Source organism: Patella vulgata, chromosome 3, assembly GCF_932274485.2.
Source record: "Patella vulgata chromosome 3, xgPatVulg1.2, whole genome shotgun sequence".
Lineage (NCBI taxonomy): Eukaryota > Metazoa > Mollusca > Gastropoda > Patellidae > Patella > Patella vulgata.
Genome location: NC_065881.2, coordinates 33,805,112 through 33,822,334, shown reverse-complemented (window position 1 = coordinate 33,822,334; position 17,223 = coordinate 33,805,112). Strand labels below are relative to the sequence as shown.

At 39.4% G+C, this 17,223-nt stretch overlaps 1 long non-coding RNA gene across 4 annotated transcripts in view; it reads left to right on the top strand.

Moving 5' to 3' along the window:
* Window positions 1–17,223, top strand: part of LOC126816739 (uncharacterized) — a 166,324-nt gene that overhangs the window by 117,016 nt on the left and 32,085 nt on the right. For all 4 annotated transcript variants that reach the window (XR_007678551.2, XR_007678550.2, XR_008787715.1 and 1 more), the window contains exons 3-5: window positions 9,177–9,252; window positions 9,882–9,993; window positions 10,353–10,491. This is a non-coding gene — a long non-coding RNA (uncharacterized LOC126816739). The remainder of the gene's footprint in view (window positions 1–9,176; window positions 9,253–9,881; window positions 9,994–10,352; window positions 10,492–17,223) is intronic.

The following is a 17,223-nucleotide window of genomic DNA, read 5'->3' as shown; positions in this document are numbered from 1 at the left end:
GAACACCCCTATTGTTTGTGGTGAATGCCCAGCCCCCAGGGACAGAGCCACACCCTTTTTCTTTTTGTATGTCACTTACAGCCTGCAATGCTTAATCGATCATCTCGAAAAACTTTTTTATACCTATACGTTATACCCTAAGGCTGACCTCTATTGTTTTGGTGATTGCCCAACCCCCAGGGGCAGAGCCACACCCATTTTGTTCTTTGTGTCTCTGTGAGTTGCCTACAGGCTATGATTCTTAATGGATTGTCTTTGAACTTGGGATATGTTTTCCTTATAGCCTAAGGACGACAACTGCATGTCACGACCCCCAGGGACTGAGCCACGCCCAATTTTTATGTTTATCGTCTACAGGCCGGAATTCTGAATGGATCAACTTGGTATTTGGCATATGTATTCCTTATAGCCTAAGGGCATCAACTATTGATTTTGGTGAATGCCCCGACGCCCAGGGGTAGAGCAACGCCCAATTTTTGCCTTTAACGCCCAAAGGCCACAATTCTGAATGGATTATCTTGGAACTTGGTATACTTATTCCTTATACCCTATTGACGGCAACTATTGATGTTGTCATTTCAATAACAGGATGGTACCTATTTATATTGTTTCCATATTCAACCCCCATGGGCAGAGCCACGCCCAGTTTTTGTATTTATCGTCTACAGGCTGCAATTCTGAATGGATCATCTTGGAATTTTGCATATTTATTCCTTATACCATAAAGACAGCAACCATTTATTTTGATGCTTGCCCCGACCTCGTGGGGCAGTGTAACGCCCATTTTATTGTTAGTATTTTGTCTGTAAATTTGGCAAAACAAACCCGACGCCTAGCCTTCTTGGCCTCTGATCATATTACAGCCATTTCATATTTCATTCTCTTCATTTTAAAAAGTACCGTATCAATCAAAGCTGGAATGTGGACGTATATTGCAGCGTTAGCGATGCTCTTGTTACAAATCTAATAAATCAAGATGAATGTTCCTACTAAAGACGCAAAGTGTGTCGAGCTTGTTTCTTTTTATAGGCCAACATTTGCATGAGGACATATTATGCCGTCGCCCCTGTCCGTCCGTCCACAATTTTTTGTGGACACTCTAAAGGTCACAATTTTTATCCGATTTCAACGAAACTTGAAATATAGGTTTATCTCCATAAGATCTCGGTTCCTTTCGATATTAGCATGTATCGGACCGTAACTTCATAGATTATTGTCCCTGATTGTACGATTTTGATGAAACTTGAAATGCATATTTATAGCCCAAAGATCTTGGTTCCTTTCGATATTTGCGCATATCGGATCACAATTTTTTGAATTATGGCCCCTGATTGTACGAAAAATCGCGTTTTTAGCTTGTGACCCCGCTAGAGGTCCTAATTACTATCTGATTTAAATATATCACTGTAACACCGTAATACTGGTTGAGTTCGAATTTCATGAAAATCGGACCAAAATTACCGGACAAAATGGTCAGGGGCGTACACCCCCCCTCCCCCCCAGGAAAAAAAATAGTCGGTCGCAAAATCAGTGCAGTCGGTCGCAAAATCAGTGCAGTCGGTATCAAAATAAGTGCTCACTCCACACGACACGCTACTCACGCAAAACTTTAGTATAAAATAACCTTGTCAACTTATCATGTTTGAAAAAATGATGTGTTTCACTCTTATTCTGTTGTGAGTATGTAGGTCTAGAACAAAATTCCCCCAAGGTAGAAAAATAGTCGGTCTCAAAATAAGTGCAGTCACTGCAGTCGGTCTCAAAAGCATGAATCGCCGTCTTAATGAATTAATGAGGTAAACAAATAATGCCAGAATAGATCCCAAATACTAGTCGGTCGCAAAATCAGTGCAGTCGGTCGTAAGATATGAGCAGTCGGTATCAAAATAAGTGCTCACTGCACACGTCACTCTACGCAAAACTTTAGTATAAAATAACCTTGTCAACTTATCACCCCATGGCAAAAAAATAGTCGGTCTCAAAAAAAAGTGCTCACCGCAGTCGGTCTCAGACTAAATGAATTAATGGGGTGTTTTCTGACCATCAGAATTCTGCAAAATCTCTCCCCAAAGTCCAGGGCATTTCAGAGACCAAGTAAGCGCCCCATTGAGGTAAAGTGCCCTCAGGCCCAGTCCTCAAAAATTAAAAGCCCAGTTACATATCGGCGCTCAATTCCATTATGCCATCATTCTTCAACTTCTTCTCTGTCTTATACTATCTCATCACTATCATATTCACAGTTACAGTGAATCGCCCAGTTAGTAGTACCACTAGTGAGTGAGTCTTGGTTCAAAAGACTGTAGAATTGTTAGTTCTACTCTCACAAAACAAGCGACATTGACAGATAGGCCTCAAGATTCTGTCCCATTTCTTATCCTCTCGTTAACGAGAATTTGGATCCATTTGCCATGACATTGAATAAAATTGTCAGAACCAGTCCCAAAAATTAAAAGCTCGGTTACACATCTGAATTTTTTTCGCGCCTGCGGCGCTCGATTTCAATTATAACATCATTCTTCCACTCCTCTGTTGTCATATACTGTCTCAACACTATCATATTCACGGTTATACTGATCTGCCTAGTTATGTTAGTAGTACCACTGGCACTGGTGTGTGGGTCGTGGGGCGTCAGGCTATACAAAAGTTCTGTCAATTCTTGCAAAACAGGCGGAATTGACAGGGGCAGATCTTGAGATTTTGTCTAATTGACTCACATTTCTGGTCCTCTCGTCCACAAGAATTTCTCCAAGCAATGACCTCAAATGCCAAGATATTGACTCAATATTTCAAAATTTTCTCAGGTTGCTCAGTGTTATACGCACAATCATATATGACATAAACTTTATGTCAACTTAAATAAAACTGCTTTCCAGCGAGACAACGATCGGCAAACAACTATATAATTATACAATACCACCGATGTTCTACCGGGACGCTTAATGTTATAGCCAGTATTTTGTTTTCATTCATTGTGGGGTGGAATTGTGGCAGGGGTGGCGCCCTAGATTTGGACCCCCCCCCCACACACACACACACACACACCGCTATCTAGATCCGCTACTGCACATGTCCCCTACAAAACTCGCACCTGTGGTGCTCGGCTCCTGACTGCCTCACTCGTACTAGGGGTATGGGCATCAGTCGGTCGCATTTTGGCTAAACACCCCCCCCCCCCAAACAAAATCGTTATGTACGCCCCTGAAAATGGTTGTCCCTCGTACGCAAATTGTGTAAACATCTGGTATATCAAGGTTGTGGACCCTCTAGAGGTCACAGTTTTGATCCGATTTTGATGAAATTTGAAAAGCGTGTTTATAACCTAAAAATCTTGGTTCCTTTCGATATTAGCGAATATCGGATTGTAACTTCCTGAAAAATGGCCCCTGATTGTACAAAAGATAGGTTGTCAGGCAACGAAACATACGCCCACAGCAGCTAAATCGTCCGGCAAGTCAACAAGAATTGTGGCATATTTTTAATGTTTTCAGTAATGAAACATTTATAATACACTAAAATCTGATTAAGAGTAACAACTCATTCAGTAATTATCAGAAAATCGTTAAAATTTGTTTGTTTTTTATAAAGTTCTGTCCTATGCTAACGTTTAGCATACAAAACATTTAATATCATGGATTTAGCTGTTCAAGTTATCAAAATTCATTGAAAATCAATATACTTGTTCGTCTCAGGACCTTAAACTATGTGTATTAATCTGAAGTCAATCGGATGATAACATAAGCCTCTAGAGCGTCACAAGATATTTCAAAGTGACCAAGGGGTATAACGGATATCGTTGAAAATCACTAGGCTTCTTCGTCTCATCGGGTATTAACTTGGGCCTCTAGAACGTCCACAAGATTTTTCAAAGTGATCAAGGGCCATAACTCTGGCAGTAATTATCGGAAATCGCTGAAAATCAATAGGATTCTTCGTCTCATGACCTTAAACAATGTGTATAAATTTAAAGTCAATCGGATATTATCTTTAGCCTCTCGAGTATCCACAAGATATTTTGAAGTGATCAAGGGCCACAACTCTTCGTCTCATGACCCTCAACACTGTGTATAAATTTAAAATCAATCGGATATTAACTTTAGCCTCTAGAGCGTCCACAAGGCATTGTGGACGACGGACGGACGGACGGAATGACGGGGGCGACGACAATATACGACCATATTTCAATGTGGGTGTATAAAAATCGCGTTTTTGAGCTTGCTGTCCCTCTAGAGGTCACAATTATTATCGTATTTAAAAAACGTTCGAATATATCACCATTACACCGTAATGTCGGTTGAGTTTAAATTTCGGGAAAATCAGGCATAAACTGCCGGACAAAATGGCCGCTCCTTGTATGCAAATAGTGTAATAGTATGTAATACCGAGGTTGTGGGCTCTCTAGAAGTTACGACTTTTATCCAATTTTGATGAAACTTAAAATATATCTTTATATCCCAAATATCTCAGTCCATTTCGATACAGGTTGCCTGGCAACCGCTGGTTTATATAATATATAACTCTATGGGTAGAAAATATGTAGGGCTAATTTCAAGTTCAAGGTGAAAGTAAAGATTATAAAATCATCACACTTAAAAATAGATAGTGATCGCGTTTAACGTCACTCGACAAAAACTGGGTCATTTCTGAACTAACATGGTTTAATTGTATTTCATTTATTCGCTTGTGCGTAGAACTGTCAGGAAACCGGAGGACCCGGAGTAAAACCCACGAGGTTGGACAAAGCAGGGAATCAGTCGGCCATCAAACCAACTGACAAGGAATGACCCAATGTTTATATAAATTTAAGCTAGGGGCGTGTGTATGTGGTTCAAGCGATGTTGCGATGATACATTGCCTTTAAATAGTGGCCCCGCTTACTTAGTTGAATCTAAAACAAATACTTGTATAAATATATATGAATGTATTGACTGTGGTTGCGGGGGTGTTGCTTAAATTTATTGCAGCGTTTCACCGGTCAGCAAAGACCGGCTGAATTGGCCCGTTGGTCCGTCAACAGTTGGCTTGTGAATGCGATAGAGGTCAGTTTTTAACGGATTCTTTTAAAATTTGGTGCGAAGCATCGTGGTCATGAGGGGACGAACCTTGTCGATGTTCAACGTTCCACCACTTTTCGTTCCGGAGTTGTGCTTCTTTTTCAAAAAAACTTGAGAACGCGATAGAGTTTTTGATGGATTTTTATTTTCCAATTTGGTGTGAAGCATTGTGGGCATGAGAGGACGAACCCTATTAATATTCAACGTTCCGCGACTTTTCAATTTCAATTTCAGAGCAAATATCCCTGAAAGCTTTTAACATGCAAAATCTAATACGCGGCGAATTTTCACCCATTTCGTTGACTCTTTGTAGCCGCCCCAACGATGCCTAGGTATTCCGATCTTTCGATAAAGACGGGAAAATCTAGGTATGCACATTGTCTGAGGTGTGAAATCATGCTCGTTTCTGTGCTACCCCCGCCCCTCGACGTCGAAAACTGTGCGAACGCGATAGAGGCTATAGGTTTTTTTTTAAACAGATTTTTGTTTCAAATTGCGTTGGAAGCAACGAAGTTAAAAGAGGATGAACCTTAGAGATTATATTTCTTCAAGGATCGATGAACCTGGTCAAATTTGCTCAACATCCAAGTTTTCCTTTCCAATAAGCTGTAGTTGAGACAAAGCTGCTGTGTGGGCGTATTCCAAGCTTTGCATGGCTATCTTTCCAAGTTTTTGGGGGCATTTGACAGGGAATGACCCAATGTTTATATAAATTTAAACAGCGGCGGTTGCTATTATACGTTGCGCCTTTAAATACTGCCTCTGTGCGCGGTCGTCGGATCGGAAATAAATATATGAATGTGTTGGCTGTGGTTGTGGAGAGTTTGCTAAATTTACTGCTGTGTTTCACCAGACAGAAAAGACCAGCTGATTTGGAGGGAGAGAAACAGGGAAACGGGGTTTAATGTCCACACAAACTAAGTCATTACAATAAGTCGCTTTTACGTAGGGGTCTGTGGGAGGAAGCCAGAAGACCCGGAGAAACCCAATCAGGTTGGATAGGCTGGCCAACTTTCTGTCACGTACAAGTTGGGAATCGAAACCACGCCGCCTGACTCAATGGCAGACCTCGGCTACCGAACCCCTCTGGCTGCATTGGAGAAAATGGACAGGTATCAACTGCAACAAGCTGACAGATATTTCACCATACGGTACTCCATGCTATGTCTACTCTATTACCAGCAAAAGAAATGGAAAATATCTGATTTATGTAGTGCAACATAATAATGTGTTTAATATCAGATGTTTGTTTCGTTTTCGTTACGTCGCCCATTTCTTTACTCTTCAAAATGATCTGATCTACCTCTGATATGTGCCCGTCCTCCCTGATTTCCACGACGTATTATACTGTCGTCGTGAATCCTCTTCAACAAGCACTCCGTGTGTTGTTTAATAGTTGGCATATCTATCTACCATACCGCGAAAACTGCTCCCGTGTTATGAACATAATAATTGTTAAAGATGGGCTCCCGCGTACAAACTGGGTGATTTAATGATATATATGGACCAAAAACATATTCAAACTAATTAATTTGTCATAATTATGCTTCAAATCCTTCTCAAACATTGTAATTGCGAAGGAATGCCCTGCTATAAAAATTCGATCAAAGCAGGTCATGTTTATATCACGTCTTGGGAGTCAGAGGAGAATTCATTGCATACATAGACGATGTTGTCTTTAATCGCTTACTATTTATTACAAATATCGAATCCTAATTAAATTATCGGATTATCCACTACCCGCGTCTTTTTCCTCATTTTCATCTCAGAAAGTATTGTACGTCTAACTCTTCATAAAGCTTATCAACTTGTACATCAAGCGCTCAATGTTCGCTTGTGACCTTTGACATCACGCGTGCAGAAGTTCCTAATCGTCGGGCTGTTGATTAGGGGAACCCTTACATTTTTGTCCTGTATACGCTCCATGAGTGTTTTTCGGGGAATCCAGTATTTTTCTAGTAAGATTGGATATCTCTACTTTCCATATATACCAAAATTGCTATACTTTTATTGGAAATAACCACCCGATAAATACTTTTCTGGGAACCCATCTTTTAAGGGGAGCTAAACCAACTCAATATTATCCATAATATTCGAAATTTAAAACCTGAATTGACTTTCTGCATTAATTGTTCCATTTTAATCAATATTGGTGTTGTTATCTTACAATGAAAATATGGGATCCTGATATCCAATATTTAAAACACAGTAAACATTTTGAAATCAGTACACCACGTCATGCACTCTATGGTTTCGAGTGCCATTTGTAATGAGCAAAGAAAAAGATGCCCAACAAAACAATGCGGAAGTAATTAAAAAACGACAAAATAATAATAAAAGAAAATGTGTAGAATGGCCTTAGCAGGCGTAAACTAGTCCCGTTCAATTTTAACTGTTCATGTATCATAGTAAAAAAACTCTGTAGAATCCACCATTATATCCATTCGTATCACAATAATATATACTCAGCCAAATTAAAAACTTGACACTCGGGATTTTTGGGACTAGATTTTTAATATTTGGTTTAAGGCAACTATTTTAGTGTTATGTTGTGCACAGACGACCTTGACATCAACAGAAAGCAAGAATACGTCTCGCCGAAAGTCCTTGACATTGATAACGTTCGTGATGTCACAGTACCCCCCAAAATGAAATTCACAGACTTGGAGAACAATCGGAATAAAGTGTTAAGTAACGGTTGTGGCCTCCTCTAGCGTCTCGTACTGCTACACAACGTCTTCTCATGGATCTCAGAACATTAGTAAACACTACCCGAGGAAGACGTCGCCACTGCTCAGTAAGAGCATGTTGAAGGTCCTGCAACGTCACCCAGTTCGTCCCAGATGTGTTCAATAGGATTAAGGTCGGGGCTAAGCGACGGCCAATCCAGGACTTGGACACCGGCATTTCTTAAAAAATTCTGGGTAGCAATTGCTGTATGGGGTCGAGCATTGTCTTGTTGAAACGTTAGTCCAGGCCCATGTCTCTGCATAAACGGAAGAAGAACAGGTTGCAAAATCTGATCCCTGTACTGGACAGCATTTAAGTTCCCTTGAACAATAAGAAGAGGAGAACGTCCATGTGCACAAAAAGAACCCCAAACCATGACGCTGCCGCTACCAAATCGGTCAACTTCTCTGACGCATACTTGAGCATAACGTTCACCTCGTCTGCGGTACACTCGGGCCCTGCCATCGGCAAATCTCAAAGTGAATCGAGATTCGTCACTAAAGACAACCGAATTCCACTGTCTTTGAGTAAATCTTATGTGTCGTGTGGCACACACAAGTCGGTTACGGCGATGAAGAGGTGTCAATATTGGTCTATTATAGGGCCTCCGATCTCGAAGACCAGCAGCCTGCAAGCGATTTCGAACAGTTTGTGCAGTTACCCTTCCACCAAACATCTCTCTACTTGTGGATGTTGCAGTGACAAATCTGTTTCTAAGATGACGTAATCGTTTTGCTTGATCTTCCTGGAGTGACGTCACATGTGGCGCTCCCGCCCTTGGGCGGTCGGCAATAGTTCCAGTTTGAAGCACTCTCATTCTAAGATTAATTATTGTCTGGCGTGTACAATTAAAGGCTCTTGCAACAGTGACCACAGACTGACCAGCATAGAGCCTACCTATAGCACGTAGACGTTTTACATTTGAAAGGCGCGGCATTTTCTAACAAAGATGAAAATAACAATTTTAATTTGTTTTTCCAGTTCAAGTTACGTGTGGGTGTTCAGTTTAAGCAAACTTTCATAGATTGACTTCACAAGTTTGTGTTTGCACGTGTTTTTCAGGTTTTTCATCTTTATATGCTCAAAAGTCACGTGATCCACGTGACTTTACAATTTTATGAAATTAAAGGCTTCTTACTACTTACTATCATTAGAAACACTTTAAAATTTATTTGACTTACCAGAAAAAAAAAATTGTTGAAATTCATCAGTGTCAAGTTTTTAATTTGGCTGAGTTATATAAAGGTATTTGATAATTTACCTCTCTTTATGCCAAATTTAATTTAAAATCGTATTGTTTCATTTATTTTAAGTTTCCAGCGAAAAGAGCTATTCGCCCTTTAACATGATTTTAGAAAATGTAAAGGAGGAATTTCTAAATCTGCTTTTTTTCAGGCTCTAATACTGGATGAAACAGAACAGCACATAAACTATTTGGAATATACTCTTTCGGCACTATTTGATTCAATGGGTTAGTTAAATAGTTATAGATATCGCCTGAATGCATAACTGTTATCTGACAAATTACACAGTTTGACAACGTCCACCCGATTCTAGGAATGCGTTTTATATTGAATTTTGTAAAAGATGTAATTCAAAAACTCCAAAATTTGAAAAGACCATAGACATGAACTCCATTGTTAAAATATACTATATCCAAATTTCCATAGACCAACAGAACTGTCACAGTATGCACTAATTGTCTGCATAATAACTCCGTCATTAATGCATATTTTACGTATTATTACCATAATCTATCGGTAACAAAGTGACAGTACAATCATTTCCCCCATTTGTCAATTTCTAACTGCCAAGGGTCCATTTACGTGCATGCAAATGTGTACATGGCACCGGTTTTCCATTCCATCGAACGACATTACGCTATTCTTTGCCAGGCCCTCCACTCTGCACCACTGGAAACCAGGCTCCAAAATCCTTTGAAACTTGCTCAGCCAACAGCGATCGCCTGGTGAGTTAGTCATTGTCTTACTCACTAAGCTACCGTGGAACCCAGAGATTTAATTGAGTGGCGTAAAGTCGCGGAGATCTTGCTCCCTTTAATGTGGATGTATATTGTCATCACTTTTGGTTTATCAATAGCTCATAGATGTGGTAAAGCTGTTCTTTGGCAATTAGGAGATAAATATCATCAAATATCTCTTCAAGATATTAAAGCTGATTTCGAAGAGAAACAAGCAGCAATATTTTCACAGTAAGTTTATTTTAATATCAAGTTGACAAAATTTAAGTTTTGTTGATGCATTACTTTAGATCACGAATTTGTATATCTACTCACATAAGTATATAATAGATAAATAAATTTATTCGAAAGTTATAAAATCTAGTATTATAAAACCTATGGAGGCCCGCCACCCCTTAGTAATTTCCAATGGATCCCCTTTAGTATTAAAACTGTAAACAAAAAGAAAAAATCCAGCGGGGCGGTGAGCCAGCAGACTCCTAGTAACCTTTCTCATGACCTACAGTCTACATCTACCTGGGCAATATCCCATTCCGAAATTGATGCCAAGCCAATCTATTTTAACGGATGACTATTGTGAATTTCTTCAGATCGTCTCAGGGTAGAAGAAGATATCACCTGTTGTCAGATATAGAGGATCAGATTGTTAATATGTCAGTTAAATGTGAACAACTAGCTATAGTACCCAGAAGTGTTTTAATTCAAGACAACAGAGAAACCTTAAGAAAGGTAATATACATATTAGCAATAATGTGGAAATCGTAAGTTAAATAGTTAAATTTGAGTGCGCTCATCCTTTGGTACTGGACGCTTGGCCCCACATGGCGAGTAGCCATATATAGTCGTGCAGCGACCCATTTCAAATTCCGGGCACTACTTTTCAGCCACAGCCCATAGGGTAGGAAATGACAATATTTTTTCACCCCTTCAAAACCGCTGTGTATTGAGGAAAGTAAGTTACTGATTATAAAAGAAGAGTCCAACCTTTGGCTAGAAAAATAGAATTACGCGGATCAATCGGGTATGGGATACATATTTCTGTTACTGATTCATTTTAATATTAGTACTTGCTTATTCCTTATCCAAGGGAGATAACTATTATTTTATATACTCTCTAGAATAGATATTACTTTTAGTTATTAGTTACGAGCCCTAGACTGGACAACCTGCTCTAAATGACGTCAGGCTTGTTCCTACGTCACTGTACTATTCTGGCTTCAATATATTATGCAAGTCAGAAAAGGAGTGACGTAGGAGCGAGTCTGACGTATTAGAGCAGGTTATCCTTGAGCCTATATATTATTTATAATCATTCTCATCCATCACGCCCTCGGCCGCTTGGATGAGTGGGAGGGGGGTATATTCATACTGAGCGCCATGGAAAACGCATCATTTTTTCTGCATCACGTGCAGCATTGTGTGTGAGCCCTTTAAAAGCATGTTTTCAACTTAATGTGCAGTACATGAACTGTGAAACGTCAATCTGTCGTAATTTGTTGTTGGACGTGTGAAGGAATCGAGCTAGAGATGCCGAGACTTACTGAAAATCAACGGAATGAAGCCATGGGAATGTCCAGGGCTGGCATGTCTACACGTGCTATTGCCAGACACTTCAATTGTCATCAGTCCACTATTGTAAGGTTGGTGGAACGTGTTCGAGTTACTGGATCAACACGTGACCGTCAACGTCCAGGTCCACAACGCGTTACAACCCAGGCTCAAGACCGCTACATCCGGGTCACTCATCTGCGTGACAGATTCCGCCCAGCGACTCGAACAGGTGCAGCAGTCGTCGGAAGACAAGGACCAGTAAGTGCCAACACCGTAAGACGTCGTCTAAGAGAAGTAGGACTCCGTGTGGGGAGGCTTCACATTTCATCACCGGACCGCCCTACACATTTGCAGGGGTCGCGTTAATGCTGTAGCCTACCGTGATGATGTCTTGCAACCAATTGTTGTTCCGATGTTTCGAGCGCACCCACAACTTCAGCACTTCCAACAGGATAGTGCACGTCCGCATACCGCCCGTTTTAGTATGGACTACCTGGCTGCTAACAACATCAATGTCTTGGACTGGCCAGCCATGTCTCCGGACATGGCACCGATAGAACATGTTTGGGATGAGATTGGACGCCGTCTGTATCGGAGACCACAGATGCACACCATTGCTGCTTTAGAAGCTGCTCTTGTGCAAGAATGGAACAATTTGCCACAAGCCTTCTTTCAAACATTGGTAAATTCCATGCGACGTCGCTGCACAGCGTGCGTAAGAGCCCGTGGAGGACACACGCGCTACTGACATCTGTGTCGTACTTTTGGTTTTGACCCCTCTGACTTTGTACCGTTGATTACAGATTAAACATCCATAAGTGTACAAATGTGTTGTTATTGATGTGTTCCCATTTGAATATTGTTCACAATAAGAAGCAAAATAAATAAGATATGTTTACAGGATCATTTTGTTATACGAAAAACTAAGTGATGCGTTCGGGCATCTCGGATTTATATTGTATAGTTTAAAGGGTTTTCAACAAAGGAAATAACAACTAAAACAAATTAGTAGTTCATTTATTATTTATTCCGCAGCCAGCACGCAAGATAAAAAAATTCGCACATACCGGTGGTAAAACCTAACAAAAATATCTCCAGATTTCCAGTCAGTAGCCTTCAAAATGTCTGAAACCAGCATTTTTATCCGATTTAAAAAAAAACCGATTGAATATATCACCTGTACACCGTAAGGGTGGTTGAGTTCGAATTTCGTAAAAATTGGACCAAAACTGACCGACAAAATGGCCGCCCCTCGTACTCAAATAACGTAAAAATATGGTATATATCAATGTTGTGGACCCTCTAGATGTCACAATTTTCTTCTGATTTTGATGAAACTTAAAATGTGCGTTTATAACCCAAAGATCTTTTTTCCTGTTGATATTCGCGCATATCGGATCGTAACTTCCTGAATTATGGCCCCTGATTGTACGAAAAATCGCGTTTTTAGCTACAGGTCCCTCTAGAGGTCACAATTATTATCTGATTTAAAAAAAAAAATGTTCAATTATATCACCGTTACACCGTAATTTTGGCTGAGTTAGAATTTCGTGAAAATCGGACTAAAACTGCCGGACAAAAAGGCCGCCTCTCCTACGCAAATAGTGTATAACATCTGGTATATCAATGTTGTTAACCCCCTAGAGGTCACAATTTTGATCCGATTTTGATGAAACTTGAAATGCATGTTTATAACCCAAAGATATTGGTTCCTGTGGATATTCACGCGTATCAGATCATAACTTTCTGAATTATGGCCCCGGATTGTACGAAAAATTGCTTTTTATACGCCCACATTTTCATGTGGACGTATTATGCCGTCGCCCCTGTCCGTCCGGACGTCCGTCCGTCCGTCCACAATTTGTTTGTGGACACTCTACAGGTCACAATTCTTATTCGATTTTAACGAAACTTGAAATATAGGTGTATCTCCAAAAGATATTGGCATGTATCGGATCGAAACTTCATGGATTATGGCCCCTGTTTGTACGAAAAATCACGTTTTTGGCTTGTGGACCCTATAGAGGTCACAATTTTTATCCGATTTTGTTGAATCTTGAAATGTAAGTTTATAAGCCAAAGATCTCGGTTCCTTTCGATAATCGCGCATATCGGACCGTAACTTCCTGAATTATGGCCCCTGATTGTACGAAAAATCGCGTTTTTAGCTTGTGGACCCTATAGAGGTCATAATTTTTATCCGATTTAAAAAACCGTATTATTATATCACCGTTACACCATAAGGACGACTGAGTTCGAATTTCGTGAAAATTGGCCTAAAATTGACAGACAAAATGGCCGCGGTTCGTTCTCAAATAGCGTAGAATATGTAATATCAAGGTTGTGGACCCTATAGAGGTCACAATTTTTATCCGATTTTGTTGAAACTTGAAATGTAAGCTTATAACCCAAAGATCTCGGTTCTTTCGATATTCGCGCATATAGGACCGTAACTTCCTGAATTATGGGCCCTAATTGTACGAAAAATCGCGTTTTTAGCTTGTGGACCCTATAGAAGTCAAAATATTTATCCGATTTAAAAAAAACTATTATTATATCACCGTTACACCATAAGGACGACTCAGTTCAAATTTCGTGAAAATCGGCCCAAAATTGACAGACAAAATGGCCGCCGTTCGTTCTCAAATAGCGTAAAAATATGGTAAATCAAGGTTGTGAACCCTATAGAGGTCACAATTTTTATCCGATTTTGTTGAAAATTGAAATGTAAGTTTATAACCCAAAGATCTCGGTTCCTTTCGATATTTGCGCATATCGGACCGTAACTTCCTGAATTATGGCCCCTGATTGTACGAAAAATCGTGTTTTTAGCTTGTGGAAGCTATAGAGGTCATAATTTTTATCCGATTTAAAAAAACGTATAATTATATCACCGTTACACCATAAGGACGACTGAGTTCGAATTTCGTGAAAATCGGCCAAAAATTGACAGACAAAATGGCCGCCGTTCGTTCTCAAATAGCGTAAAAATATGGTATATCAAGGTTGTGGACCCTATAGAGGTCACAATTTTTATCCGATTTTGTTGAAACTTGAAATGTAAGTTTATAACCCAAAGATCTCGGTTCCTTTCGATATTCGCGCATATCGGACCGTAACTTCCTGAATTATGGCCCGTGATTGTACGAAAAATCGCGTTTTTAGCTTGTGGACCCTATAGAGGTCATAATTTTTATCCGATTTAAAAAACCGTATAATTATATCACCGTTACACCATAAGGACGACTGAGTTTGATTTTCGTGAAAATAGGCCCAAAATTGACAGACAAAATGGCCGCCCTTCGTTCTCAAATAGCGTAAAAAATATGGTATATCAAGGTTGTGGACCATATAGAGGTCACAATTTTTATCCGATTTTGTTGAAACTTGCAATGTAAGTTTATAACCCAAAGATCTCGATTCCTTTCGATATTCGCGCATATCGGACTGTTACTTCCTGAATTATGGCCCCTGATTGTACGAAAAATCGAGTTTTTAGCTTGTGGACCCTATAGAGGTCATAATTTTTATCCGATTTAAAAAACCGTATAATTATATCACCGTTACACCATAAGGACGACTGAGTTCGAATTTCGTGAAAATCGGCCCAAAATTGACAGACAAAATGGCCGCCGTTCTTTCTCAAATAGCGTAAAAATATGGTATATCAAGGTTGTGGACCCTATAGAGGTCACAATTTTTATCCGATTTTGTTGAAACTTGAAATGTAAGTTTATAACCCAAAGATCTCGGTTCCTTTTGATATTTGTGCATATCGGACCGTAACTTCCTGAATTATGGCCCGTTATTGTACGAAAAATCGCGTTTTTAGCTTGTGGACCCTATAGAGGTCATAATTTTTATTCGATTTAAAAAAACGTATTATTATATCACCGTTACACCCTAAGGACGGCTGAGGTTGAATTTCGTGAAAATCGGCCCAAAATTGACAGACAAAATGGCTGCCCTACTTTCTCAAATAGCGTAAAAATTGGGTATTTCAAGGTTGTGGACCCTATATAGGTCACAATTTTTATCCGATTTTGTTGAAACTTGAAATGTAAGTTTATAACCCAAAGATCTCGGTTCCTTTCGATATTCGCGCATATCGGACCGTAACTTCCTGAATTATGGCCCCTGATTGTACGAAAAATCGCGTTTTTAGCTTGTGGACCCTATAGAGGTCATAATTTTTATCCGATTTAAAAAAAAATGTATTATTATATCACCGTCACACCCTTAGGACGGCCAAGTTTGAATTTCGTGAAAATCGGCCCAAAACTGACAGACAAAATGGCCGCCCCTCGTTCTCAAATAGCTTAAAAATATGGTATATCAAGGTTGTGGACCCTATAGAGGTCACAATTTTTATCCGATTTTGTTGAAACTTGAAATGTAAGTTTATAACCCAAAGATTTTGGTTCCTTTCGATATTTGCGCATATCGAATTGTAATTTCCTGAATTATGGCCCTTGATTGTAGGAAAAATCACTTTCTTTTTAGCTTTATGTAAGTTTATAACACAAAGATCTCAGTTCCTTTTGATATTCGCGCATATTGAATTGTAATTTCCTGAATTATGGCCCTTGATAGTAGGAAAAATCACTTTCTTGTTAGCTTGTTCTCTGTCCATCTCTCGAAAATGTGGGCGTATCCTGCCTGGCAGCCGCTGGTTTAGCTTGTGATTATTATCCAGTTTTAAAAAAACGTTCGAATATATCACCGTTACACCGTAATTTTGATTGAGTTCGGATTTTAAAAAACGTTTAAATATATCACTATTCCACCATAATGAAGGTTGAATTCGAATTTCGAGAAAATCGAAATGAAACTGCCCGACAAAAAGGCCGCTCTTTGTACGCAAATTGTGTGAAAGTATGCAATACGAAGGTTGTGGACCCTCTAGAGGTCACAATTTTTATCCGATTTTGATGAAACTTAAAACATAACTTTTTATCCCAAAGATCTCAGTCCCTTTTGATATTTGCGCATTTCAGACCATAACTTTCTGGATTATTGCCCCTAATTGTACAAAAAAATCCGGTTTGTTTTTAGCTTGTTCTCTGTCCACCTCTTGCAAAATGTGGGCATATCCTGCCTGACAGCCGCTGGTTGGATATTTCAAAGCCAAATTGACATGGTTCTAAATGAATGATTACATTATCAAGACAATGATGTACATGTAGGTAGTTAGTATACAAATATGATCTTAACAACCGAGCGGTATCCCTCACCCGTATTCCAGCACCCGGATTCGAAATAAAGTTAGCAAACATATTCCTAGCGTCAATAAAAACCTATCTACATGTGTTATATTTATCACGATAGTAATTGTTACCTTTATATTAGAAAATAACATTTTAAGACACATTAAAGATACCTTCCACGGTACAAACTGGGTGATCTGATGATATATTTGGGCTAAAAGCATAATCAAACTAAATTTTTCTTTCTTCAAATCCTTCTCAAAACTTTGTATTCGCGAGGAAATACCCCACGCAATAAAAAATGTATTAAAAGAAGTCATGTTTGTCAGTTTGTGTCACGTGACTTAGCTTTCGCGCACCATTTTGCGCCTGTGAGAAGAGAATTCCATCGGAACCCATGGACCTTGGGCCCCGGTCCTTCCATGGTATCATCTAGACCGATAATAACCACAGGTAGACAAAAAACAGGCAGAAATGATGAACCTGCGGTTAATGTCGGTCCTAATGTTACCCCCTTGGATGCTGGAGTGCAAATCTAAATTCGGTCTGGCGAAGAATAATAATATGTACATTTATATAGCTCACGTACTCCATGTACAGAGGCATGTCCACTGCACATACAATTAAATTAATTTAATTAATCCTGATAACAAGATGAGTTTTAAGGTTTGATGTAAAACAAGAAAGGATTTCAGACAATTTA